This window comes from Ictidomys tridecemlineatus, chromosome 4 (assembly GCF_052094955.1).
Source record: "Ictidomys tridecemlineatus isolate mIctTri1 chromosome 4, mIctTri1.hap1, whole genome shotgun sequence".
NCBI classification, from domain to species: Eukaryota; Metazoa; Chordata; class Mammalia; order Rodentia; family Sciuridae; genus Ictidomys; species Ictidomys tridecemlineatus.
Window position 1 is genome coordinate 185,788,312 of NC_135480.1, and position 26,729 is coordinate 185,815,040.

Below are 26,729 nucleotides of genomic sequence, written 5' to 3' on the forward strand. Positions count from 1 at the left end.
AGTCCAGAGCCTCACTCCAGCCATTATCCTGCCAACCCTAATAGAGCCAGATTGATGGATACAGCACGGAGGGAATTTGGAACATTCTTGTGCACACTATATCACACTCAATAACCGCCCGTGCACAATGTGGGACTTTTATAAGCCATTACAAAATCCATTTTGAAACATCTCTGGGTGCCACAGCCAGCTGCAAAGCATCTGAAGTATCCCTGACATTTGGGCTTTGGTGGAGCTTGTGAGAACACAGGGACGCGAGAGCAATCACTTGCGTACACACCAGCCAAAAGAACTCCGTCGTAAGGGAAGCAGATGGTAGCCTTGCAGCCCACCGTACATCTTACGCTGTACTCCGGCAAACGCACTAATCCTTCTTGTTAGACAAGAACAGAAACCCCCCAAATGCTTTCCATATGTCCCATTGTCTTCCTGGTCCTTTAATTCTACCTCAAAAGCCCCCAACTTAGCAACCTTCATATTAATGCTAAACATATTACATCAGTTCTAACACTGATATGTTTAATATGAATACAATTAAAGTTGCTTCAACATAATCCTGGTAAGATAAACAGCACCGCTATTATTATAAACATCCCTGCAAGATCTCTTGTAAAATATTATCAATACTAATAGAAGTCCCCTCCACACACACCCCCAACACCCACCCAGACTCTCGTGCTAAACAATGCCACTGCCTCCCTACTAATAACAAATATGTCCAGTGATTTAAACATTGGTGCATCCAATGTAAACACCATTATAGCTAATGTAAAACAGTCACCAGGCCCAGCAAACCTTCAACCAGCGAGCTGCCGAAGAGAAAGAACAGTTTCCTCGGCAAGAATGCATTACAGCCTGCTGGTGCCATTTGCAATAGATTACTTAAGCCCATAAAGAAATGAAAATTGCAGGCTCACTCTGAGCCAGAAATGATGAAATTGGAGAGCCCAGGCTTGGTACGGCATGGCAGACCAGCTTCTGCCCAGGGTCTGCAGGTCCGGTGCGGTTGGAACGTGCCCTCCTAGAGTCTGTGTGCGCCCCACCATATCTCTGATACAGAGTGTCCCTTTGGTCCTGCTTCCAGTACAGGCTTTCCACACGTATAGGCATGAAGCCTAAGGCTGGCCTTTTCAGAGCTGATGTGCTCGCCAGACTGGGTATGTCTAAGCGCGTGCACGTGGAGAGATTTCTCTCCATAATGGCCTTGGCTGGCTAGCCCGGCAAAGGACAATGCTGAGTTTTCCGCCTCCCCCTTCTTTTTCACATTATGGAGAAGATCAGGGCTTGTGGAGGAGACCTAGATGCTTCACCAGGGTTCTATTTTGTTGGTTTGCGTCTTTCCTCCCAGGGACCTCTGAAACAAGCCGACAGATGCCCACACCACAGCCCTGGCCTCGTTCACAACAAGCTCTTGTTTCTTTCTCGCCTGTCTCCCTCTTGCTACCTTCTTCCTTGATTTATTGGTTCCTAATCCCCTGTGTGCATCTCTCATTTCTGGAAACTTCTTGGGTGTGGTTCCAATATTCCACATTCACTTTTTTTTTTTTAAGTCCATCAAGCCCACCCCTGCTAAATAACCAAGTTCACCCAGCTCTGGTTCCCAGCAGACCCAGCTGCAGAAGGTCTCCATGTGGACCAGTTGTGGCTTCCCACTGCCTCTCAGGAGTGTCCCTAGGAAACTTCCAAAGGAGGGTCATGCCCTTTGGGGCTGGGCTGTATGACATTTACAACAATGTCCCCAGAATTATACATTTCCATTGTGATTGAGAGGAAGGAAAAGAAATTTCCAAATGATTTCTCCCTTAATTTTGTCGATCCAAATGAATCACCTCTCAAATAATTTTTATGAAAAACGTGAGTACTTTTTTTTTTCTCTTGATGACAGAACATTTTCATGCTCCAAGGAAGATGCATCTTCTTGTGACAACTGTGAGAAAAAAGCATCTGTATGTGCTCTTGAGAAATGTCTCCCACAGGGGTGTTCACCTGGCATGTAGAGTTCAGTGACATTTGGGGCTTTCAGTTGTTGACATGTGGAACCAGATAATTGCTTGTGGTGGGGACTGGAAAACAAATGGAGAGAAGCTCAGATGCAAGTTCTTGTTTCCTTGGCTGAATTGCCTGTGTCTTCTTAGGAGAGGAGCTCAAGCCATCTGAGACTCGGTTTCCACACTTGTATAGTGGGACTGGCGCTAGCCATGCAGCAGGGGTTTTGGGAAACCACCTAGGTATTATATATGTAAATTTATGATGTCAATTTATGGCAGCTGTGGTTCTCATTTGGGTCCCACATCAAGCACCTCCTCCTTGAATAAGCCTGAACAGGGTGTTCTCATTTCCCCAGACTCTGGAAAGATGGAGGGTTGGAATTCTACTCCAGCTAAACATCATATTATTAATGCCAGGCAACTCTTTCCTAATAAAACCCAAAACCATGTAAACACTGGTATAGCTTTCAATTTGTAGTCAGATTAGACGCCAGGAGCGTTTGGTTCCATTTTATTTTATTATTTTTTAAGTGAAATCTTTACAGTGAATTTGAAAGCAAGCTATTTTTCTGCCTCTCTGGAGAAGTGTAAGTTTTTGAAAAATGACTTTCCTTGGAATGTTTCAACTTCAATCAGGGTGGATGGGAGAAGAAAATAAAATAAAATAAAATAAATAAATAAAAGCTGGTCAACTCACATGATAGAATTTCTGGACCCGGATTCAGCATCTCATTCAGGAAGTGCCCTGTGGAGTGAAATATGCACAGAAAGGAGCCCCCGAGTCATCCTAAAAGCTATTTTATGTCCTTGGAAAAGCAGGTGTTTATACTTATATTCCCCGAGTGTTCTGTGTTAAGTATTGCGTACGGTAAGTGCTGTCCCCCAAAATCACCCCAGGAAAGAAGTCCTCCTATTGGGGAGGGAGACATGATTCTTCACTGCCACCTTCACCTCTGTGAAGTACAGAATCTACATCATTCCTGCTTCTTCTGTTACCAACAGTAAAGAACTCCTACTCCATGCCCATAGAGAATCTCCCATGGATCCGCAGGGACCCAGGGATGGATGGTCAATTTCCTACCCCTCCCAGCCTGGCAGGGAGGACAGACCTGGAGGAAAGCTGAACCTGTGCTTCCTCTTTCCTGTGACAAGGATTACGTCTCAGAGGGCTGCTTGGAGTAGCAAAATAGTCCTCATTCCTGAACCTTTAGGGACAACTGAGTTCTGAGCTTCATCCAGAGACCAAGGTACAGAGAGATCCCTGTCACACCCTGAGGCCTGACACCAAACAGTGTGTGTCCAATAGCTTGTTAGCAAGTGGTGGAGGATCTGGAAAAAAGACAGCTGACGCATGGGCTTGGTGATTCACTGCCATTGTCCCTGCCTAGGGGCTGGCAAGCTACCTCTGCCCAGAGCTGGTCTCCTGAGAAGCCATGAAATGCCGTGCAGGGCCTCTCCAGGAGCTCACGGCCTGTCCATGTTCAGGCACACCCGCATCCCCTCCACAGGCACCTTGGAGTGAGGTTCTGGATTTGGACAAACTCAGACCACTTTGTCTGGTCACTTTGTCTGGTCATTGCCACCGGCCCTCGCCTAGGACTGCCATTCCTCTAACTCCAATGGCAGGTGCCTCTGCTGTGGGACAGACAAGGCGGGACACCGAGGAATTAGCTGGGATCAGGTTTTTTGGCTGCAGCCAAGTTCAGAAGGGGGGGCTTTCTCCACAGTCCATCCATCCCTCTGAACCCCGAGTTCAGAAAGTTTCAGGACTTTGTATCCGGTGTGTAGGGGGAGGGGCTCAGAGGCTCACAGTCTGTACAAGTCCACACAAAAGGAGCTTTTTTTCCCCGGTTCTGGCCAGGGGACCCAGGCCTGGATACAAAAATGCAAACGCCTCTGTATCACATCCTGCTTCTTCAACACACCTCCCCCCAAAAACTCTGCTGCAGGAATTCTTGCTGAGAGTCTAAGAACAGTGGTGGTGAGGGTCTCTGGAGGAGCTTAATTAAGATTTCCTGTGGAGGAGAGGGTGTCCCTACGACTCCATCTTTTTCTTCGCCTCCTCATGGGGCAGCGGGCAGGTTCACCAGGTTCCTGGGAATCTCCCCTTAGCTTAGCAGCCCCTCAGGCATCTCATCCACCGCCTCCATTGCAGAGCCTCCCCTGATCCCAGCGGACGGTGCTGCCTTCCATTTCCTGTTACACCGAGCATCTTCCTTACAACATGTGACAGGCCGTCCTAGGGCTCAGCTCTCTTTGCACAATGCCATGTGTGTATGGGTACCTGAAGGCAGAGAGGGTGGGCAGTGAATCCTTCCTGATTAGCGCTCTGAAGAGAACAGCGGCAGGAGTCTTACACTTGCAAAAAGTACAGGTCATTATGTGAACCTAGCAATCGTGTAAAATTGAGGTTATCGCGCATGAACAGCATCCTGCAGTTGCTCTTCTGTGACAAGGAGCCTCGCAAAACCGCGATCTGCTTCTTTTCCTTCTCTCCCACCTTTTCAAAGACCACTGGGGCACACAAGCCCAGGGTCAACAATGTGCTGAGGGGTGTGTCCCCAGGGCAAGGCCGGGCCTCTCTGATTCTGCATTCACTCCTGCCTTCCCACCTCTGTGCAGGACTAACACAGAACCGACATCGGTGTGGTTTGGGAAGGTCATCTCCCAACCATTGGTGGGAGAGAAAGCAGCAAAGAAGGGATCCTCCAGTGAAAACACAGAGCCTCAAGCCAAGAGGAACCTTCTCCCTGGCTCCCCAGCAGGAAAGGCAACGTTGATTCGTTGCTTAGGATTCCCAGGGAACAGTCTGGGGGATTGACGGTGAGTGGCAGTACCTAGTCACGGATACCCACCATCTTGCCATGGGGCAAGGGAAAAGCAGAGGTCATTTAAAGCTGGTCCTGAAAGAACATCCAGATGGACATTGTCTGGAGAGACTCAGTGGTTCCACTTGAACTTAAGTCCAACCAGGGTCACCAACTGACTTTTGCAAAATAGAATTTTGTAGGGACATTACTCTGCCGCCTTTGCTTCCCCTTAGCGCCATGCCCCTGAGCACAGTTGCTGGAAAGACATCTCTTTTTATATCAATTAATTGAGCGTGTGGATGGAGAATAGACTGATTAGAACTAGGAAGCCATAGAAAGATTTTTTTTACGAGGAAGGTTGAGTTCACACCGTGGAATGAAAATGGAAAATGGTTTGCTTAGAACAAACACCTGTACAGCAATTGGTATATGCCAAGAGCTTTCGCAGGTGCTTTACAAATATTGACTCATTTCTTCCTCTCAAAAGACAAAATTACAACAAATTTTAAGATCTTAATTGGCTTTATTTGTGATTCTACAATCAAGTAATATTCCAATCCACAAAACAGAATAAATATTCTGGTGAGCTAAGTACAAGAGGTTGGTTTTATAGAGAAAGGCTGAAAAAAAAAAAAGAAAGAAAGAACAAACCACAGATCAGCTATTTTAAAGATACTTTCCTTGTAAGGTGGAGTCAGGGAGAGGACAATAGAAAAATCACTGATTGGTGAACATCAGTTTACTTTTTTGTAAAGATGAAGGCAGAAAATGGTAGTTGGGAAACTTGGCCCTATCGCTCCTGACTTCTCTGAAGGTCAGAACACAACTTAGTTTCATCCTGGTGACATGGAACTTTTAATATGAGTGAGTCCACTTTGATTTGGAGTCTGGTCTCTTGGGGTCCAATGCAGGGGTTTGGTACAAAACAATGGGCTCCTGTAATTTTTATTTCATTATCTTCAAAACATCCCTCTGAGATCTGTCCCATAATTATCATCATCTTAGAGATGAGGAAACAGGCAGGGAGCATCTGAGCTACCCCCTCAGCTCAGACATAGCAGAATCAGGATTTGGACTCAGGAAAGCTGCCCCAGAAATCATGCATCCAATCACTATACTATAGTAGACACATGCATAGTTTTTAAAAATGGGGTTCAATTACTGTTTTCTGAATTCCTCCTTAGTAAGGCCTTGGTAAAAAGCCTTAATCAGGTAAAGCTAGGTGTTTAGAAGTTATACAGGTGTGCAGGTTTTCATCTTGGTTGTGTGGAGTTGGTTGACCCTTTTCTGTGGGCTCATAGTTGCTATTACCTGCAGACTATACCAACTTTATGTTAGGATCTTCATTACTAACTTAATACCTCTGCTCACAATTTACTCTAAAAACTAGATCAGGAATGAATAGTATTTGTCTTAGTCCATTTGAGTTTTTTGGTTTGGGGTACTGGGGATTGAACCTGGGGTACTTAACCCCTGAGCTACATCCGTAACCCTTTTTATTTTTTTATTTCAAGACAGGGTCTCTCTAAGTTGCTTAGGGCTTCACCAAGTTGCTGAGACTGATTTTGAGCCTGCAATCCCCCAGCCTTAGCCTCCTGGATTGCTGAGATTACAGGTGTGCACCACAGCACCTGGCAGTGCCTTTGGGTTTCTATAGCCAAAAAACCATACATAAGGTGGATTATGAGCAACAGAAACTTATTTCTGACAGATCTGAAGACTGGGAAGTCCAAGATTAAGACACCAGCAGATTTGGTGACTGTTGAGAGGCCCCTTTCCCATTCATAGATGGCGCCTCCTTGCCGCGCCCTCACATGGCTGAAGAGGCAGGGAATCTCTGGGGTCTCATAAGGGCACACATCCCATTCTGTGGGCTCCACCCTCGTGGCCTAATCCCTTCCCAGAGGTGTCCCTTCTCCATACCACCTCAGTGGGGATTAGGATTTCAACATGTGAATTTCGAGGGCAGTGAACATTCTGCCTGTTGCTGTCTTTGTGAAGCCTGTTTCCTCCAAGTCCTCAGGGAGAGTGTCTCCTGCAGGCGAGGCTCTCCTACAGAATGGCTTTTTCCCTTGTGCTGTCATAACTTTGGAATTTTACGATTTTTCTCCAGTCGTGACACTCTGTGTTCTCTGGCCGGCTGCCTCAGCCTTACACGTGCTGTGGGTGTGGTGGGTGAGGTGGCTCTTGCCTTCGCGCGGCCACCTCCTCTGGGTCTGCAGCCAGACATCTGCAGCGAGCCTGGACCACGACGTTGCAGAACATGAGTTGGTTGCTGAGCCAAGGACAGAGAGCACAGCGGGGAACTGGGGCACCTCTCTCTGTGCCTGTCAGCCATCATATATGATCCGGCTGAATGTGACAGCTTCTGCTTCACCTTGGCCTGCCACAGCCCCTGCAAGTTCCTCTTTTGGTGGCATTTTTTTTTTTTTCTGGAACCATACATATAGTGAAGGAGATTCTGGGAAATCGAGTTCCAGCTTACCTAAGCTGACAAAGCAGAATAAAACACATCATTGTGCTCCTTGAAGGTTTTTCTGTCGGTAAATAATCAGAGGGCTACTTTCCGAGCATGACATGGGAGCAAGGGTGGTTGGTTGGGTGATTTGAAGTTATCTTCTTCAGCTAAGATGCTTGATGCTTGACAGATGCATCCCGCCACCCCAGCCCCTCATGTGGCTAGCTCTGGGAGTGGGACCATTGGCTAGAATACTCTTTTCCCTGAACAATGTTGGAACGAGCACAGGAATGCCTGCTTCCCCTCCTGAGAGTTAGTGAGAAAACTAGCTGGGTTCTCTGAGTTCTGAGCAGATATTTTATGGAGTGACCCATATGTGCATTTTTCTTTGAAGGTATATGCCAGCTCTCATGCCAGGTCATGAGCTCTGATTTCAATTAAGTAGAATAAAGAAACCCTTGCCAAATGGATAATAGCTCAGTGTTACAGTTATGCATATAATATTCACAAAGCTGACCTCTTCTGTATTCTCACTGCTTCTGGGAGAGGTGTAGAAGTGGCAGCTTCAGTCTTCGTGTTGGGTGGGAATAAACCCCTGTAGATCCTGAAGCCAGGTGCCATTGTGCAGAACATGCTAAGAGACTGCTGGCATAATAGTAGAGGCCTCAATCAATTAGAGTGGCTTCAAGGATGTCCCTTGGTGGGCTCAGCGTGTGCCTTCCCTGTGAGGCTTGTGTTGATTTCCTCTGGTGTAGAAATGATATGACTAAAGTCCCTTTGCCTGAGGCCAGATGGTACCTTGTCCCTGCTCCCCTGCTCCTATAGCACAGGCCTGAACTACAGGTGGAGAGAGTTCTACACTGGACTCTGCTCTCCTGTTGATTATTATCCTAGACAGGATGTTTAAATTATTCAAATATGAGTGCTTTTGAAAACCAAAATCACTGGAAGGCTTATGATCCTGGAATACCTTGAAAAGTTATGGAACCAATCTGAGTCTCCCCTCTCAAGGGTAGAGAAAGAGCCTCTTAGTGAGGCCTGTTCATGGAGAGTGGTCAGGAAGAACAAAATTCTTCTCTGTTTCCCTCCTCTAGAATCTGCTTAGCAAATAAAACAGTTCTTTATCTATAGTGCTTTGCCCACTTAGCAAAAGGTGCTGGGGGAACACTGCATCTGGATGACCACAAACCTCCCAGGAACGTGATTTGGACTTTCCAAGGATTCATGTCTCACTTTAAAGTGTAAATGACAACATTGAGAACCTCAAAAGGAACTCCTGAGTTTTAAATTAGACTATGCTGGATACTAAGTAGGTATTCAATAAAATGAGGAAGCTGAGAAGCAACCTCATCTCCGTGCATGGGCAAAGGGGCTCCCCAACTTACATAGAATGACTTCCTGAGCTGAGCACTAAAACCGGGCAGAACATTGAACAGCAGTGCCTGCCGCCTTGACTAGACGGCAATGGGCAGCTCAGGAGTCTATGAGAACCAGCACCGTGTGCCTGTGGCTTGCTTGCCGTGCTTTCTCATCCGGGTCTTCATTTACATGGAGACGGTAAGAGCTTTGGGAAGACGATGGGAAGTGAGCTCCTTAGAGGATTCATTCCTACCACCTTTCGAGACAGGTCCACCTGGCCCAAGGCAGAAAGCCTGGCTCACTGGGCAGGGTGGGCAGGAGGGCTGAGACATGGCACCTCCAAAGAGCCAGGCTTGCATTGGTTGGATGCTTTGGGTGGGGTAGCAATGAGTGTGCAGTGACTTCCGACTCTAGTTCTATGCAGTGTGATTTCAAACCTTCCTGTGTCTCACTTTCCTTACCAGGTGGGGCTACAGCGACAACGAATTGAGACAGAGCCTGTGACATGCACTCAATCATGGCCCTTCTCCTTCTCCATCGTCACTAATTTGCCTTCTAAATTTTCTGAGGAGCTTGCCTTTATCTTCCAGAACCATAGCTGTCCTCCACTGTTCCTCTGCTCCCTTTCTTCTAACTGCCTCTCCCTTATCTTGATATCCATGCCTGGCCTGTTGGGGGACCTCGGCACCATCAACGGTTGGTCTCCTTTGTCTCCTCTCTCTCCTCTCCCCTCCCCTCACCTCCTCTCCTCTCTTCTCTTTCCTTGTGACCCTCCCTCAGCATCATACCATCCTTCCCTCTCCCTGTCTTCCTACCACTTTCTTTTTGGTCCCTCTTTCCACCCCTCCTCCTCCTTCTCTACCTCTCCTTTTCTCTACCTCCAGGAGACTCTGCACATTTTGACAGAGGTGCTCTGCACAGACACGCTCCCTCCATGCTGGCCCCAGTGGGACACCAGGCCCATTGCCAGGAGGAGAGTCACTAATGAAGACAGTGAGGGGAGGGGGAGCCAGGCTGAGCGGCTGCTGACCCTCTAGAGAGCAGCAGAATCACCTTGGGATGCATGACTTTGAATTCCTCCGTGTGCCCATTTTTATCAGAGCATGACCTGCCTATTGCAGAGATGACTTCTGTCTCGGGCACTCATTTAATTGACACACAAACAAAAATAAAATACTAATCCTAAAACCAAAAACAAAGACAGAGCTTCAACATCTTCATCCCTCAGGCTAGGAAAAAATGATCCTCGCATTTTGGCTTCTCTCTCTTTCTCTTTCCTGCCCCCTGGGTTTAGCTGATGTTTTCTTGGAAGAGGGAATGGCCCTCCGTTGAATATGAGCCAGGAGACAGGTCATTTGGGAAAGCTGGTGACCAGGACTATGGCTTCCATGTCTGCTTCTCTTTGTGCAGTAAATATTGATTGCAAATATTGATTGCAATTCACATAAACCTGTGTGTGTAGATCCAGAGATAAGAGAGGTCTCCCTGCTGCCTCTCTGGCAAGGTGAGTCGGGTGTTGTAAGTGATGACAGATGATGAAAGTTTGGCATGTTACCTGGCACAGAGGAGAGCTTCAGAGATGCTGGTTTCCTTTCCCTTAAATTGTAGAAATAACGAGGAATCACAACCCAGGAGCTCACGGCATCTTCAAGGTGGGATGGGTCTCTCCACGCAGAAGCCACGTCTCGTGGGGCGGCCAACCTGTGAGTGAATCATGTCGTCAGTGACTTGACTTGCCGATTCCTCACTCTCTTGTCATCTGAAAGGCAGCATAATGCAATGGAAATATTAGAGAGTCAGAAATGCAAGGGGGGAGATCTGCATGTGATGCTGGTGAAGTCATTTTTCTGTGTCTCGGGTTTTTTTTTCTTCAATACCACGGGGATGTCAATGAGGTAAGCCAACTGCTGAGTATCACACTTGGTCTGTCATATGTTACTAATTTTTTGGCCTTCCTGATCATGCTGTGGTGGGTATGGATGATTTTTGCTCGGATCACTTAAAAATGTGGCTTGGCTGTCTGTATAGGTGACCACTTACAGGAAGTCTGCATTGGGAAATGGGCATGGGACATCATTGGATTCCCCGACTAACACAAGTTATCTTTACTGGAGGTGGGGATGGGGAACTGGGAATTGAACCCAGGAGCATTCTACCTCTGAGCTACCTTCCCAGTCCTTTTCATTTTTAATTTTTTGAGTTGCCCAGACTGGCTTTGTACGGACCATCTTCCTGCCTTGGCCTCCTGAGTATCTGGGATTACAGAAATATGCCACTGAACCCAGAAACAAGTTATCTTTGAACTCTTTGGTGGAGATCCCTTTTGCTAGATTCAAATCTGTCCATCTCGGAATGTAATATTCCAAGCACAGTCGCATCCGCCATTCCCTTTTTCCTTCGTGAAGCAGCTGGGGTGGGCTGGGGAAATCACCAGTGTCCATATGACCATCAGGATTCCAAGGCAAGCTGCTGCGTCCTGCAATATAATCAGCAGGCAGTAGAAAAACCACAGCCATAGATCAAACAAAAAAGCAGCCACCGACAATAGGATCATTCTTTTCCAAAATTTCCTTTACACTCCTAGACTTATTTGGCACCTATGCATGTGTATAGGACATAGCAGCTGCCTTAGGTTTAGGAAAGAAAAGGTCTTAGGGAAATGCAGCTTTGAGAACATTCTACCCACTGAGTTTACTTCTTCTGTAGTTGAAGGGGAAAAAATGTCAGAGATTTAGCCACAGTACCTGAATATCTTGATTCTCTAGATGTAATACCAGTTCTTTGGAAAAATAAATATAAGTTGACCACGGTGGGAAAATTTGCACCACGGAAATGGGCAAACACTACATGATGATGACTTTTTTTTTTCCTTGAGAGCCACCAGTTGATAGTTAATTCATGTGTCATTTCAATTTTAGTTTTGCAGTTGTTCTTAGATTCTAGGAATTCAGTTTTTCATCAAATGGATTTTGAAGAGCCAAATTTGAAAAGGTAAAGGAAAGTTATAACAGAGAGGACGCTACTCTCAGATGTGGCCTTGGTAGAGAGGAACAAGCACAGACTTGGGTATGAGACACATCTTGTTTCAAATATTGGTTCCACAAAGCTATTATCCTTGGTATCTGAGTCAAGTTACCAAACTTCTCCAAATCTCAGTTTCTTTAACTGGAAATGAGCAAATCAGACCTACCTCAAAGGATGATTGGGCAGATAAAATACTATAGTGATATAAATGACAGATAAGGTATAAAACCAACAAATATAAGTTATGATAAGTATAAATCCCTGAGGTGGTTGACAATACACTCCAGCTAAATAAATGGATCTATTATGTTTTACCACACCCCAAAAGTAGGATTAGTCCTACTTTATATTTGGGCTACATTTTGTAATATTGAGAGAAGCAGAGATTAAAGCAGCCAGTAAGAATAAGACATCTAATTCCTACTCTCTTGCTCTAAATTCTCAGGGATGTTTATATACTAAGAATCAAGGTGCAGGCCTACTTTCATCAAGACCCTGGACACTCTTTGAATTCTTTTTCTGTATTTCACAAGCAGATGTTTATTCAACGAGTATTTATTGAGCTGCTACCTTGCTGTTTCTCACTATGATCCTTTTCATTCCCATAGTTTGTAAAAGTTTACAGAGCCAATGGACACCATGATTTTATGAAAACTTCAAACAGTGAAGGGAATTAGATATTATAATTCACATTTTAGAAATGAGGAAACTGGGGCTCAGAGAAGAGAAGCGACTTTTCCAAGGCAGCCCAGCTGGTAAAGGGCTGTGGTAGCAATCATTCCTCTGCATTTAATAACAAGTTCGCCTGTTTATCTTGTAAAAGAAAAGTCACTTGATTGGCTAGCCCAACCGTATTAATTAATTTGTAATGAGGCTCAACATCCACACAGTATAGTTGCTGCTCACAAAGGGACTTTGCAATATGATTGTCTCTGTATTATCTGAAGTTTTTTCAGTGGGGACCAAACCCAGGTCCTCGTGCATGCTAGGCAGGAACACTACACTGAGTCACGCGCCCATTCTCTTGTTCTATCTTAATTGAACCTCACAAGGACCTATAAAGTATAAGAAGGAAACACATTGCTAAGAAGTTAAGAAAAGACACTAATTGAACATATTATGATGTGTACCTAGCCTCCGTCCTATAAACTAAACTTGATTTTGAGGAGCAAAGTGGATTTTGAGGCAAAGCTCATGTGGTGATGTTTCAGAAGAAAAAAAAAGAGAGAAAACAGGGAAATAAGACTGAGGAAGAGGAAAAGCAAATATAAGATGGACTTTTACTTGCTGTCCATAGTTTCTTAAGAAAGTAAAAAATAAGCTGCCTGGTCACATGGGAAATCTCAGAAAGACTTAAGGAACCACTGTGACTTGGTTCATTTTCTTCCCTCTTATGAATGATGGACAAAATCCATCTCAAGTGCATTCTCCAAATTTCAGGTTGAGTTATTCAGCTCCTCTCCAGGCAGCCACTGGGGGAGGTCAGAGACTTCTCAGGTGGCCTAGCTGGTCCTGGACACTGAGCCTTAGCAGCTCTTACTAAGCAGGCACAAGATCAGTCATGCCAAGGTCTGGCCCTTGCTGTAGAGTGCACACCTCAACGGCTGGCAATGGTGGCAGCCAGAGCACCTTTGTGACCACGAATAGGGTGTGAGCCTTAGCTGGACATGAGCATGGATGAGCAGATCTGGGATGAGCCATAGAATAAGTTGAAAACACACAAACTGTCTCATTCCATCTGTACCCTCCTCCTGAGCGATAAACATTCCTCTTCTTCTCATTTTTTTTTTCACAAGGGATTCATGGCAGGTGAAAGTTGAGAAGGGGATGAAGTTCTTACATGTCTGCTGACTCTGTGCTCTTTCCATCTTAATTTAGTAAAGTTATTGGTTATATCTTATTACTTTTATTATTTTTTTTACAAAAGAAAATATGGGAATTGAGCAAATTTATTTAATTCATATGCCAAACAATCAAAAAATAAGGTGATTCCATCACAAAAGTTGGTCTAAGCAGAGAGAGAATCTGAGATTCCAGCTTTCGCCTGAGTCTCTGTGGGACTCAGGGCCCAGGCGTGGCCTTGGCTGAAGGGGCCCTGTGTGCCTTCACCACCAGCACTGGGGACCTGGGCTGCTTCTGGGGTTGTCCTCATTCTTCGCCCTTCCTGAGCTGCGCCTGTCCTCGCTCCCTCTCTGGAATGTCCATGTCCTCCCCCGGGATCCTGCCTGCCACACACCTCTCAGATTGCAGAATTATCACTGAAGAATACAAATTATATAAAAATTATAAAAAATTTTCCCCCTTTTCCAAAAATAAAGTTGAAGCCATCGAGCCTGGCGTTCAAGGCCCTCCCTGATAGAGCTCCTGCTTACCCTTCTCTGCTCATTTCAGAATCTTTCCACTCTGCACTTCCACTTGAAAGCAGAGGCAGAAAACCTCGCATACTTTCATGCCCCTGTGCCTCTTTTCATGATGTTTCTTCAGGTTGAAATACCTTTTGCCTTTGTCCTTTGAAAAAGTCTGTTGATTCACCAAATCCTTCCTCAAAGGCTTCCTGTTCTGTAAAGCCATCTCTAGCTCCCCTGCTCAATCCAAACAAAAGGTTCAGGTATTTGTACTTTCCTAGGGCTTTAGTAATACCCCTCTTGGCATCAACGGTCACATAATTTCACCTACGTGTTTGTTCACTGTAGGTGTCCTTTTCCAACTCTACTCCGTGCAGGGACGACGATTTATTCCACTCAGTGCCTGTGGCATTTAGGACAGAACCTGGGTCCATGAGGCCTCACTACCTGTTGCTGTGATTTAAGTGTCTAGATTCATCCTTGAGTGGCCAAGACAGATCTTCAAAATGAAAAGCAGATGCCCGTGAATGGCCACTGCCTTGCATTTTGGATCCTGGGACTCAGTACACATCTGAAAGATAGACCTCTGTAATGGTGACTCCAGTGTCCCCCTATCATTTGATGTGTTTTACACCCCACAGGCCCTAGATCCACTGCAGATATAATTTTGTATATCAGGTGGTCACTTTTCAACCCTGAAACGACATAGAAGTTTCTTCAATATTTGACTTAATTTGTAAAGGGTAAAAATTCATGAGGTCAGGCCAAAACCACAACACAACAAAAAACTACTCAGGAGAATAAACTGAACAATCTCAAAACTTAAATAAGATTGAAAGACATTTTACTTCTATCAGTCACAAGGGAGAGATCTTGTTGAACACCTGGGGATTCAATAGAGACCCCAGAAAAGTCACTTCTTAGCAACAGGCACAGTGGACAGGAATGAAGCAATGGAAATAAGCCACTGTGTGTTTGTTACATTAAACATGACATAAAATAATATTTTTTTCAAATATACACTGTAACTTTTTAAGGTAAAGACTTATATTCTAGGGACTGGGTATGTGGTTCAGTGGTAAAATACTTACCTAGCATGAGCAAAACCCTGGCTCCTATTATCAGAACTACAAAAACAAGGAACAAACCAACCACCACCACCAAAAACAACATCAAAAAACCTATATTTTAGAAGAACTATTAAAATTTAAGCAAGTGAAACAGAAAAATGTTAACACTAAAGAATACTAAATTACCCACTTCCCACCTCCCCCCCCCAAAAAAAAGGCAGAGAAAAGAGAAATAAGGGACAGGAATCAGACAGGACACATACAAATAAATAACAAGATGATGTATATAAACCCAAGCATATTGATAATTGAATTAGATATGCATGGTATAAACACTTCAACTAAACAAAAAAAAATAAGGTCGCATGGCATAAAAAGATAATGGTCTATCTTCAAGAAACACATTTTAAATATTAGTGCACATAAAGTTAAAAAGTAAGAGGATAGAAATAAAGTACCATGCAAAATCTTTAGTATGGAAAGTCATGTTTACTATTTAGTAAAAAGAATATTACCCACAATTAAAAATGTTTCATAGTGATAAAACTGTAAAGTTATCAGGAAAATCTAGCATTTGCAAATGTAGATGCACCTAATTATAAAACTACATGAAGGGGAAAAAATCACATAATTGGAAAAAGGAACTAGATAAACCCATAGTTTTGATTGTAGCATTGAACACTTCTACATAATTATTAAGCTATATGGAAATAAATCATTTACATTATAAACACTGAATGACACTGTTGATCAGCTTTATATAGTTGAAACTCAAAATATCATGCCCAACAAAGAAAGAATGCTCATTTCTTTAAAGTACAAATAGAACATTCACTAATATAGATGATACTTTGTGCCATAAAATCAGTCTTAATAAATAAAAAGGGACTTCAGTCCAACAGAGTATTTTTATTACTTTAATAAAATTAAATTAGCAACCAGTAATAGGATTACATATCTAGGAAATTCTCCAATTGTTAAAAAGTAAACAACAGGGCAGGGGATTAGCAAGGATGGTAGAATGTGATAGACATCATTATCCAAAGTACATGTATGAAGACACAAATTGGGTGTCCAAATACTTTATATACAACAGAGATATGAAAAAATGTGGTATATATGCATAATAGAATTGTAATGCATTCTGCTGTCATTTTTTTAATCAATTAAGAAAAAAGAAATTATAACAGAAAATCTTGAAAAAAAAAAGTAAACAACAAATTTCTAGATAATTCACAGGTCGAAAAAAAAACCAAGGAAAATTAGAAAATATCTGGAACTAAATTATAATTAAAATAAACATTTGAGGCAGCGAAAGCAACACATATAGGTAAGTGGATGGCTCTAAATGTCTATATTTATAAAAATAAAAGCCTGTCAAGTGCTGTGCAAGTTCTCAGATTTGTTTCTTATTTGCAACCTAATGAATTAGCTGCCATAGTTTCATGAATGCTGGCAGAAGACATGAGATTCCTGGGTCAGAGATAAAGGACTTAATTATATACCACAAGAGCAGTAGTCATAGTATTAGTATTCATGCTGATCCCTTGAGTCCCAATTTCCACAAAGTAAAGAAAAGAAGGCCAGATGACATGGGAACAAGCTATGGGGTTGCATTACATAAGAACCTCAGGTTCAGGAAACATGGATCTTTTGGATAGTAGCCTATATGACTTTACTCCAGAGGGAAACATTATGTTGATTGTACTTGACAATAAACACACCTGTATTTTGCTGGCAGGACCACTGTATTCCCCCTTTCCATGTAACATAGCACATTCATAGGTACTGGGGATTATTAGGGTGCTGTTATTTTGGAGAAACCATCAAATGGAACAAGAAGATATAGAAAATATAAACAGCTCTACATGTACTATAACATTTGAATTAAACATCAAAAACTTGTCCAAAAAGAGCCATTAGGATATAAGTGGTTTTTCTAGCGAATTCCATCAAAATATCAAGGAATAAATTTTACCAGTTCTACAAAATGTTTCATAAAAGAGCAGTGGAAGCATTCTGATTATAAGTTCAACATTGTCTTAATACCAAAACCAGACAAAAATATTATGAAGTCAGAGGCTAGTATCTAGAAATTAATATCTAGGGCGACCAACTCTCTGATTTTGTGTTTGACTACACCAGTTTTAACACTGAAAATTCCATGTCCTATGAAACTCCTCAGTGTCAGATCTCCTACAAGTTATCCCTAAAGTATCCTATAAATATACCATAATGATGAGAGATACAAAAATTATTAGAAAAGTATTAGGATTTTGAATTTAACAATATGCAACAAATCAGTATAATATGTCCCAGTAGTTTTTACTTCAGGAGTGTAAGATTGGTTCATTGTTTTTTTTTAAAAAAAAAATCAAGCAATGACTCTTAACATATTATAAAGAATAAAAGCCATATGGTTTTTCTCTATAGACACAGAAAATATACTTGGCAAAAATCAACAGTCATTTATAATTTAAAAAAATTTCAGAAAACTAGGACTAAAAGGTGCTTTCCTCAATGTGTTAGGGATTCTGTATAAAAACCTACCACTTATATCGTAACAATTGGGGAAGGTTAAATATATTCTCTCTACAGATCAGGAACCAGGAAAGGACAACATCACTATTTGTTCAACCTTTTGCTGACAGTCTTTTATAATTATATAACAAATAACTATAAGAATAAATACAATAGTAAGTATAACAAACTCTATGACTTCTACACAGACACTACCAAGCATTGTTTGTACAAATTAAATAAATCCCCTCAAACATTTTTCAAACATTTTTGACTAAAATGTCATGATTTTACATATTTCTGGGATAAAATATGATATTTCAGTAGATACAATATATACTGTTTAAATCATGGTAATTAACATTTCCATCTCCTTTTCAATGCTTTGTGTTAAGGAGAGAAATTTTTAAAAAATCAAAAGATAAAAACCATGTTCATTGTTTGGAAGAGTTCATACAGGAATTCAATTCTCCCAAAACTGATCTATTGATTCAATATAATTACAATAAAAATATCAGGCTTATTTTTTTTTTAATTCTAAGATTTATTTAAAAATGCAAAGACCAAGGATCTCATTTATCAAAACAATTTTGAAAAAGATGAGCAAAGTTGAAATCCTACCTGATTTCAACATTTAATGTACAGTTATCATCATAACAGTATGGTAATAATATAATAAACATATAAGTCATTGGAATGGACTGGGCAGTCTAGAATATATGGTTGATTGATTTTTATCAAAGGGACCAGGCAATTCAAAGAGGGAGAGAATAATCTCCATAAATGGCACTGGAACAATGGAAAGGGCATTTTAAAAAAAATCCTTGATTCTTGCCTCACAGAACCACAAAAATTAATTTGAAATGTATCATATATTCCAAAGAGATAAGTAATGCTCTAGGTTTTCTAGAAAAAAATATGAGAGAGAATCTGTTCCAACTTGGCTTGGGCAAAATTTCTCAGAACACAAAGAATATTTGCCATAAGGAATAAAATGAAAAACATTATTTCACCAAAATAAAATGTTTTTAATCTTTAAAAGATTGGTTTAGAAAATAAAAGGCAAACCATACACTAGAAAAAAAATTACACAACATGTATCAAACAAAGGGCCTTATCAGTCAGGGTTCTACAGAGAAAGAGAACCAATTGTGTGTGCGTGTGTGTGTGTGTGTGTGTGTGTGGACTGTGAATGAATATACATGAAATATTTATGTTTTTCATAAAGATGAGATTTATTATGAGGAATTGGTTTGTGATTGTAGAGGCTGAGTCGTCCGCTTTGCTGTCTGCAAGTTGGAGACCCAGGAAAACTGGTGGCGTAGGTCAGTACAAGTCTGAAGGCTTGAGAATCAAAGGAGCAGATGGTTTAAGATTTCAGCCCAAAGGCAGGAAGAGATTGACAGCCCATTTCAAGCAATCTAGCAAAGTAAATTCTTCATCAACTTTTTGTTCTTTTTAAGGGCTCAATGGATTGGATGGTGCCCACCCACACTGGGAAGAGCCATCTAGTTTATAAATTCAAATATTAATCTCCACAGGAAACATTCTCACAGAAGTGTATACTCAGAAATGATGTTTATTCAAATATCAGGGTACCCCATGATCCAGTCAAATACACATATAAAATTAACCACCACATTCAGGATATGTGTGTATCTATCTCCCTCCCTTCCTTCTTTCTTTCCTTTCTTTCTTCCTTCCTTCCTCCTTTATTCTCTCATTCTAAATTGCAACTCAGTAGTAAGAAGATACAGAACTCCAATTTTTAAAAAATGTACAGAAGAGTTAAACAGGCACTTCATTCAAGAAGATATGGGAACCATGAATAAGCACACGTTAACGTTAATCACCAGAGAACTGCGTATTAAAATGTTGTTGAAATAGCTCTACACATCCACTATGATGGATTAAAGTAAAAGGACCTACAATATTAAGAGTTGGTGAGGTTCTGGAGCAATCAGAATTCCCATAGGAATGTAAAGTGGCCAAAGAACATTGGAAAATTTTCGGCAACTTTTTAAAAATAAAGTTAACATACACTTACCATATAACTATATATAACATCTATTTATCATATAGCAGTTTTCCTTCTAAGTGTTTACTTAAGAGAAATAAAAGGGTATTTTTGCTTCAAATTTGTAAGTGAATATTCATAGCAGTTTCATTCACAAGACTCCCAAATTGGAAACCAAACAAATGTTAAAATAACTGGCGAATGAATGAGAAAATTGTGGTGTATCCACACAACGAAATTCTGCTCAGTATTAAAAGAAGCAAAGTACTAATACAAGTTAGAAATGTGGATGAGTCTCAAAAACCTCTCTCTGTGTAAGTGAGGCCTTATATGTAACAGAGTAGATGCTGAATGAATCGGTTGACCCTAAACTCCAGAGGTGAAAAGAAGACATCTATAGCACAGAAAACTGGCAGAGGTGGCCTAGGGCTGGGACTCAAGTTGGTAATGGGCTGCCAAGGGGCGCAGAGGGGCTTTCTGGGTTAATGGTGATGCTCTCTGTCTTGATCAGGACCGTGGCTACCTGGGTGCAGGCATTTTGCCAAAAACATATCAAACTATACAGTTAACATGAGCTCATTTTTTGTATTGCATGCAAATTATGTCTTTAAAATACGATTGAAAATATCAATTTCATCACCACCACAGTAATTAGAGCTTCGTGGAACCCCACAAGAAACCGACAGACTAAATGATTTCTGGGCCAGTGGGATAACCTTGAGTTCCAAGTAGATGTCTCTCTGCATTTTCCTTTGTTATAGTCATTCAAATATTTAGACCTGTCTGGGTTTATCTTTAAGGCCAGTTAGGTCTTATCATAGGGCACTCTAGAACCACCTGTGAAGGAGCAAGGAGGTCATCCAAGCTTGGAGCAGATTGAGCAGTCTCAGGGCCCTGGTCACAGATCAGCTCTGATGCTCTGATTACCCCTGGTGTGACCTGTCTCCTAGGGAAATGGAGCTGAAATACAAGAATGTGGAAATATGAAAGGCTGGTCTTCTATGAACCCTATTAGAGAGAGAGAGTCAGAGGGTGCCTGTAGTCATGATTTTCTTTTCTTGGGAAAACTGGTGGAGTAAGTTAGAAATAGTTCAAACTCAGTGTAGACAGGATTGCTTAGGATTAAAATGGAATGACTCAACTTCAGGAAGGAAAGACTAGCCACCATACTCTTGCTGGTGTGCCAAGGGTAGAAGCTATGACAGACATCTGAGTCCTGATACCAGAGTGGGCAAGGAGGCAAACAGCAGATTGCAGAACCCTGGTAAGACCTACCCTCAGACCTCCCAGACAGGTTAATAGGAGTGTGGAGAAGAATGCTAGGTTGAGAAAAATACTGAGTAGCAATGGTTATCATGTTAGAATTTTAGTTCCTAATAAGTGTGCCCTCTCAAACCCATGAGAGAGGCCGTTTAAGAACTGGTAAGCAGGGTGGGCAGGAGGCTGTTTGCCTGTGTATGTAAATCACAGACTCTAAGCACTTTAAAATGCGAGACGACAATTTACATAATCAATTTTCTCACTGACTCTACACCAACAAAGCAGTTACTTTGGATGTAACTTTTAAGATGTATTTACACATCCCTCCTGAGAAAAGTCTACACATCCAGAGTGTACCTTCAAATTGTTGGTAGCAATTTGACCAGTGCACTTCTTTAGTTTTTATTTTGTTTTATAGTATTCAATTTTGATATAAATTTACAAAAGCATCTAAGAAAGCTTGAATTTCTTAAAAAGTGGGCCATCTTCCACATGTAGTTTGAGAAGTATTGCCAGAGAATGGAGGCCAGGAGACTGGCCCACCAGTTTTTCTACAGCCTACGAGCTAATTATTGGTTTTGCAAAAAGCAAAAGGAGAAGATTTCATGACGTGTGAAAATTAAGTTAAATTTGAATTTCAGTGTTCACGAACAGAACTTTCTGGAATATAGCCATGCCCTTCCTTTACATATCGCCGCCAAGCGTTTTCACCCTACAATGGTAGAGTTGAGTAATTGCAGCAAAGATTATTGTCCCCACAAAGTCCAAAGTATTTACTGTCTGGCCTTTCACACAAAAAGTTTTCCTACCCTGCTCTACAAATACTCACTACTTGCTCCCTTGCTTCCTGGCACTCCAACACGAAGTGACATGAAAGTCATCAGAACTGAAGTGTTTCTCTGAAGACGGTCTTTGGAAGTTCCGGCTAGTCCCAGTGGCGGTGTTCTCCATTGTCCGGCTCTCTGGGGTCTGCTGCTGGTGCTTTCCTGTTGGTGCCTTGGGACAGCCAGCTCGTGACTTGGCTCCCCCTTCTCCCAAGGGAAAGTGCCTGTTGTCCTGGGCATTTCCATTCACATGCTCACCAGAACTGACGAGGCCTGGCTTGTAAAATCTGATGGGATTCCTGCCCAAAGGAGGGTGGCCGCAGGCGGGTGGAAGTGCCACTCCAAAGAGGCAGTAACCTCTGAGTGGAGGGCAGGGAGCAGGGGGAGAGGAGGCACTTGCTATTCATGCCCAGGCTGCCCCTGCTCAGCTCCTGGGCTTGCAGACTTGAGGCTCACTTGGCTTTAAAGAGCTCATTAGCATGCCTGGGAGAGGTGAGCATTCAGGCTTCCAAGAGCCCAGGAGGGAATTCATCCGGGAGGGGGTGGGGCTGGAGTAAGGGAGTCTTTGAAGGGGACAAGGACATCATACTGAGGACCTGGGAGGAGCCAAGCTGGACAGAGGGTCTCATTAGGTATGAGCCATGTGAGGAGGACTGACGAGATGTCAGAGCTGGGCTTTTGATTCTGGGGGGTCACCCCATGCTCGGGCAGGTGCAGAGGTGGCGGGGATACAAAGGAAAGAATACAAGCGCTCAGGGCCAGGAGGATATGTCATATAGCAGCTGTGTCATCTTGAGCAAGTCACATCACCTCGTGGAACCTCCTCTGTGAAGTGTCTAACTCATGGGGCAGTTGGTACAATCATTTTAAATAAGGGGGGTTATTACCAGCAATATGTGAGAATCATTCCTTCAGTGGTTCAGATTGACAAGCCGTAAAGAGAATGGGGCCTATAAGGCTCTGCCTTTGACTTTTATAAAAGTCACTTGGGATCTTTCCTCAAGTTAGATGTTTAGGGTATAAGGGGCCATTAAAGCCTTTAAGCTATCCCATCCCAAGACTATTTACATACTGCGGGAGAGAGGAGCTCAGTCCTTGATAAGGACGTCCCTTTGGTCTTGGCATAGTTCAGGCCAATGGAGAGTTCTTACTGGGCTGAAATTCACTTTGGGGACTTTTATTTATGGAGCTATTTGTATCCATAAGAACAAGTGAGAATCCCAACTCCATAAGAAACAATGCAATTTTCCTTATCAGTTGCGTGCACTTGAATAATATTTTTTTTAAAATGGGGTCTTTCTATGTAGCACAGGACGGGCCTGCATGCCGTCTCTGGGCCTACAGGTACAGACCACTGTGTCCAGTTTCTTTTTTTTGTATCCCCTAAATTGATGATCACCAAGCTTAATAGTCTCTAGACACCTTTACTTCTTAAAAAAAGATTGAGGCCCTCAAATGTCTGTTTTATGTGACCATGTAGCTATCAATACTGGCTTTACTAGAAATGAAAACCAAGAAATTCAGAAAATTACTTATTCACAGAAACATAAAAATAATAAATCCATCGTATGTTAACAAAAATGGTTATGCAAAATAATTATGGAGTTCTAAAAATGTTTAGTAAGAAGAATGGCTTTGTTTTACATTTTAGCACCTCCTGTAAGAGAAGACAGCTGTATTCCTATAGAGATACATAGCAGGAAAAGAGGGAAATATTTTAATAACCCTTTTAGAAAATTATTAATATTTAACCTCTAGGAACAACTGCACACCATGAGAGAGTTTTAAAAAGTAGACCCCCAAAGTATTATTATGAAAATTATTTTGATCTCATGAACCCTTGGAAAGGGTCTTGAGGACCTTAGATGTCTCCAGATAATGTTTTCAGTTGGGACAGTCTAATTACTCAGAATAATGGGTTTCACTGTGGCATTTGCATATGCACATAACATACTTTGGTCCTTACATCATTTTGGAAACAGCTGCCTTAAACTATGATTCTTACAATTTTAGTCTTATTCTAGTAGTAACTTTTCAGAAATGGCTGTGAGAGCTGTCCTTCCATCTCTCCTCTCACCCCACAACACTTCTTTATTTTCTATTATAGGATGGATATCAAGACAGAAGTGTGACCCTCGGCCTGCCACCTTTCAGGTAGAGCTTGAATTGATCACAACTCACACTTTTCTTACAGCTAGCCTTCTGTTTTTCACTAGTTTTGTAAGTGTAGGTACCAGAGAAGAGCAAACTAATGACAATAATATAACATCTAAGAAGATGGCATAGTCTGACAAAATGCCATTCTCCCTTTTCACGGTGTAAATGGTGGGTGCATTTGAAACATCTTTATTTTGCCTGATAACTCAAGATAAGCCCTGACGTTAACTTGGGAATATTCTGATATTGTGAATCCAGTGCACAGAATTAGATTGTCAGGAGCAGGAAGGGCAGCATTCCTCCTCTCCTCTAACCCTCCACCCCTCACCACGACATCCTCTCTACCTCCCAACATGGGCAAGACTGAAACTACTTTGTGGGCTTTGCCGAGAAGCGTGCATTTTCTACCCACACATCAGAATCTACCTGGGAGAACTTCATGGATGGAGAAGCCAGGTCAATGTTTTCTCTTCCAAATCTCAATACTCTAGCTCCCAGAAAGCTACCTATTGGACAGGATTCATTTTTTAAGTCCATTTCACTTTTGCTGTCACGAAGGGAAGGCTATTGTTTAGTAGTTCTTGTAATATGCCAAGGTTTCCCATATTGCAACTAATTTAATCCTCATTAAACATAAAGAAGGACACAGCCACATCAATGTTTATAGCAGCACAATTCACAATAGCTAAACTATGGAACCAACCTAGATGCCCTCCAGTAGATGTATGGATACAAAAAAAAATGTGGCATATATACACAATGGAATATTACTCAGCAAAAAAAGAGAATAAAATCATGGCATTTGCAGGGAAATAGATAGAGTTGGAGAAGATAATGCTAAGTGAAGTTAGTCAGTACCTCCAAACCAAATGCCGAATGTTTTCTCTGATATAAGGTGACTGACTCACAGTGGGGTAGGGGAGGGGAGCATGGGAGGAATAGACAAACTATAGATAGGGCAGAGGGGTGGGAGGGGAAAAGAGGGGGCATGAGTTTAGCAATGATGGTGAAAAGTGATGGACATCATTATCTAAAGTACATGTATGAAGACACGAATTGGTGTGAACATACTTTATATACAAACAGAGATATCAAAAATTGTGCTCTATATGTTTAATAAAAATTGTAATGCATTTTGCTGTCATGTATTTTAAAAATAAAATCAATTAAAAAAAAGAAAAACTACTGCTAGGAAAAAAACTTTTAAAGTTTGATTAATTTAAATAAAAAATAATAATAAAATAAAGAAGAGTTAGCCTTTTTTTCAATTTTTTAAAAATTCTAATTGCATAGATGATGAAAAGGGCACAGAGAAATTAATAACACCAAGATAAAATACAGGACACTCAGTAAAATCTGAATTTCGGGAAAACAAAGAATATGTTTTAGTGTAAGTATGTTCCATGACATCTTGGATTATTATTCATTGTTCATCTTGAGTTCAAATTTAACTGTTTTTTTTTTCTTCTTCAAAATCTGGTAACGCTTGAAGTCAAATAACCGACCCAAGGCTACACAGTAAGAACTGAAATGCCCATTCTACTCTGCCTGGAGGCTCTCCATCCCCGTCTGATGTCAAACACTAATGGAAAACAGAAGAGTGTTTAATCAGACTCTTGCTGCCCCACAAGAACCTAGAATCCAAATAGAGTTCTACCTGAGTGCCTGTTAAGGGACATGAAAGTCTTTTGCTTAAGCATTTGTGTATTTCTATTTTTCTGGAACTTTAGGTTCTTACAGGTGGCGCCATGTCTAATATGTCCCTCGTGTGCTGCACAGTGGCTCCCAATGGAAGCTTATTCTGTTACCTTTAAAAGTAGCCTTGGGTATGGTGCCATACCCAAGGATGGTGCCAGTGGGCTCTCCTGACTTCTTCTATCTCCAGGCTTCATTTGAATCCAGTTTCGAGTGTGAGAGGGAGGGCTCTCTGTGTAGATACTGGTGTTCTTCTAACATCAGAACTAGGACCTGAGAGATGGATAGGGTTCAGGCCTGGCATCTGATCCCAGCTTTGGCCCTTCTTGCCTCGTAAATCCAGTCCCTGGATTTACCTCTGGGGAGTAACCAGGTTAGCCTTACAGCCCCTCAGAGCCAAGACTTCTATAGCTTGTTGACTGCGGATGGTTCCCAAGTGGGGACTGGGCATCTGATAGCAAGGGCAGCTGTGTGGAACTGTTCCCTGTGGCGGCATTCCTGTGAACAGCTATTGACAAGGCTGAGGGGTGACTTCTCTTCAGGAAGAGAATGAACTAGACAGCCTGGGAGTAATCGTGGTGCATAGGCACCAGATCATGTTGATCTCATCAACAATGATTATAGTAACTTAAAATTGTTAAAATGATCGGTCTTACTACAAGTGAGGATTAATAAAATTCTCAAGTGAATGTGGGAATATACGAGAGAGATGAAATGCTCATATCTAAGATCCACCATTGTCCTACTGGGAAGGTCAAAGTGTTCCTCTAAGTGTTATGCATTGAGAATTTAAGTAGTGCCACTGAGGGCCATTGATACTCTCAATGGATTGACTGCTGAATGGTTTATTTGTGTCTGGCACCTGTTTCAAGCTTGTGCTCTGGGATTATTGGTACTGTATGTTGTCCAGCTTTCTGGAATAATAGAAATATGCTGCATGTGTTGGCCAATATAGTAACCACTAGCCTCACTGAAAGTGTTTCATCTACTGACCTGAGTTTTGTCTTTTTTTCTCATCTAAGGTACTTTTGTAAACTCACCTGGATCCTCCCACTGACGGGCAGCAAGGATCCTGGCCTACAGTGCAGGAGCTTGAGCCTACTTTGCCTGCATCCCACAAACCAAATTTGTTCTCTCATCTTTAGCAGTTCTCTTCTGTCTTGTCTTTTAAAGAGTAAGATCCCTGGATGATACCCTGGACA

General features: G+C 42.1%; 1 long non-coding RNA gene across 1 annotated transcript; it reads right to left on the minus strand.

Annotated features, from left to right (window-relative positions):
* Window positions 1-5,301: 5,301 nt before the first annotated feature.
* On the minus strand, window positions 5,302-22,122 carry LOC120889866 (uncharacterized). The gene is made up of 2 exons (XR_005734051.2): window positions 21,681-22,122; window positions 5,302-10,374 (listed from the first exon to the last, which is right to left on the minus strand). It is a non-coding gene; the product is annotated as an uncharacterized LOC120889866 (long non-coding RNA).
* Window positions 22,123-26,729: the final 4,607 nt, after the last annotated feature.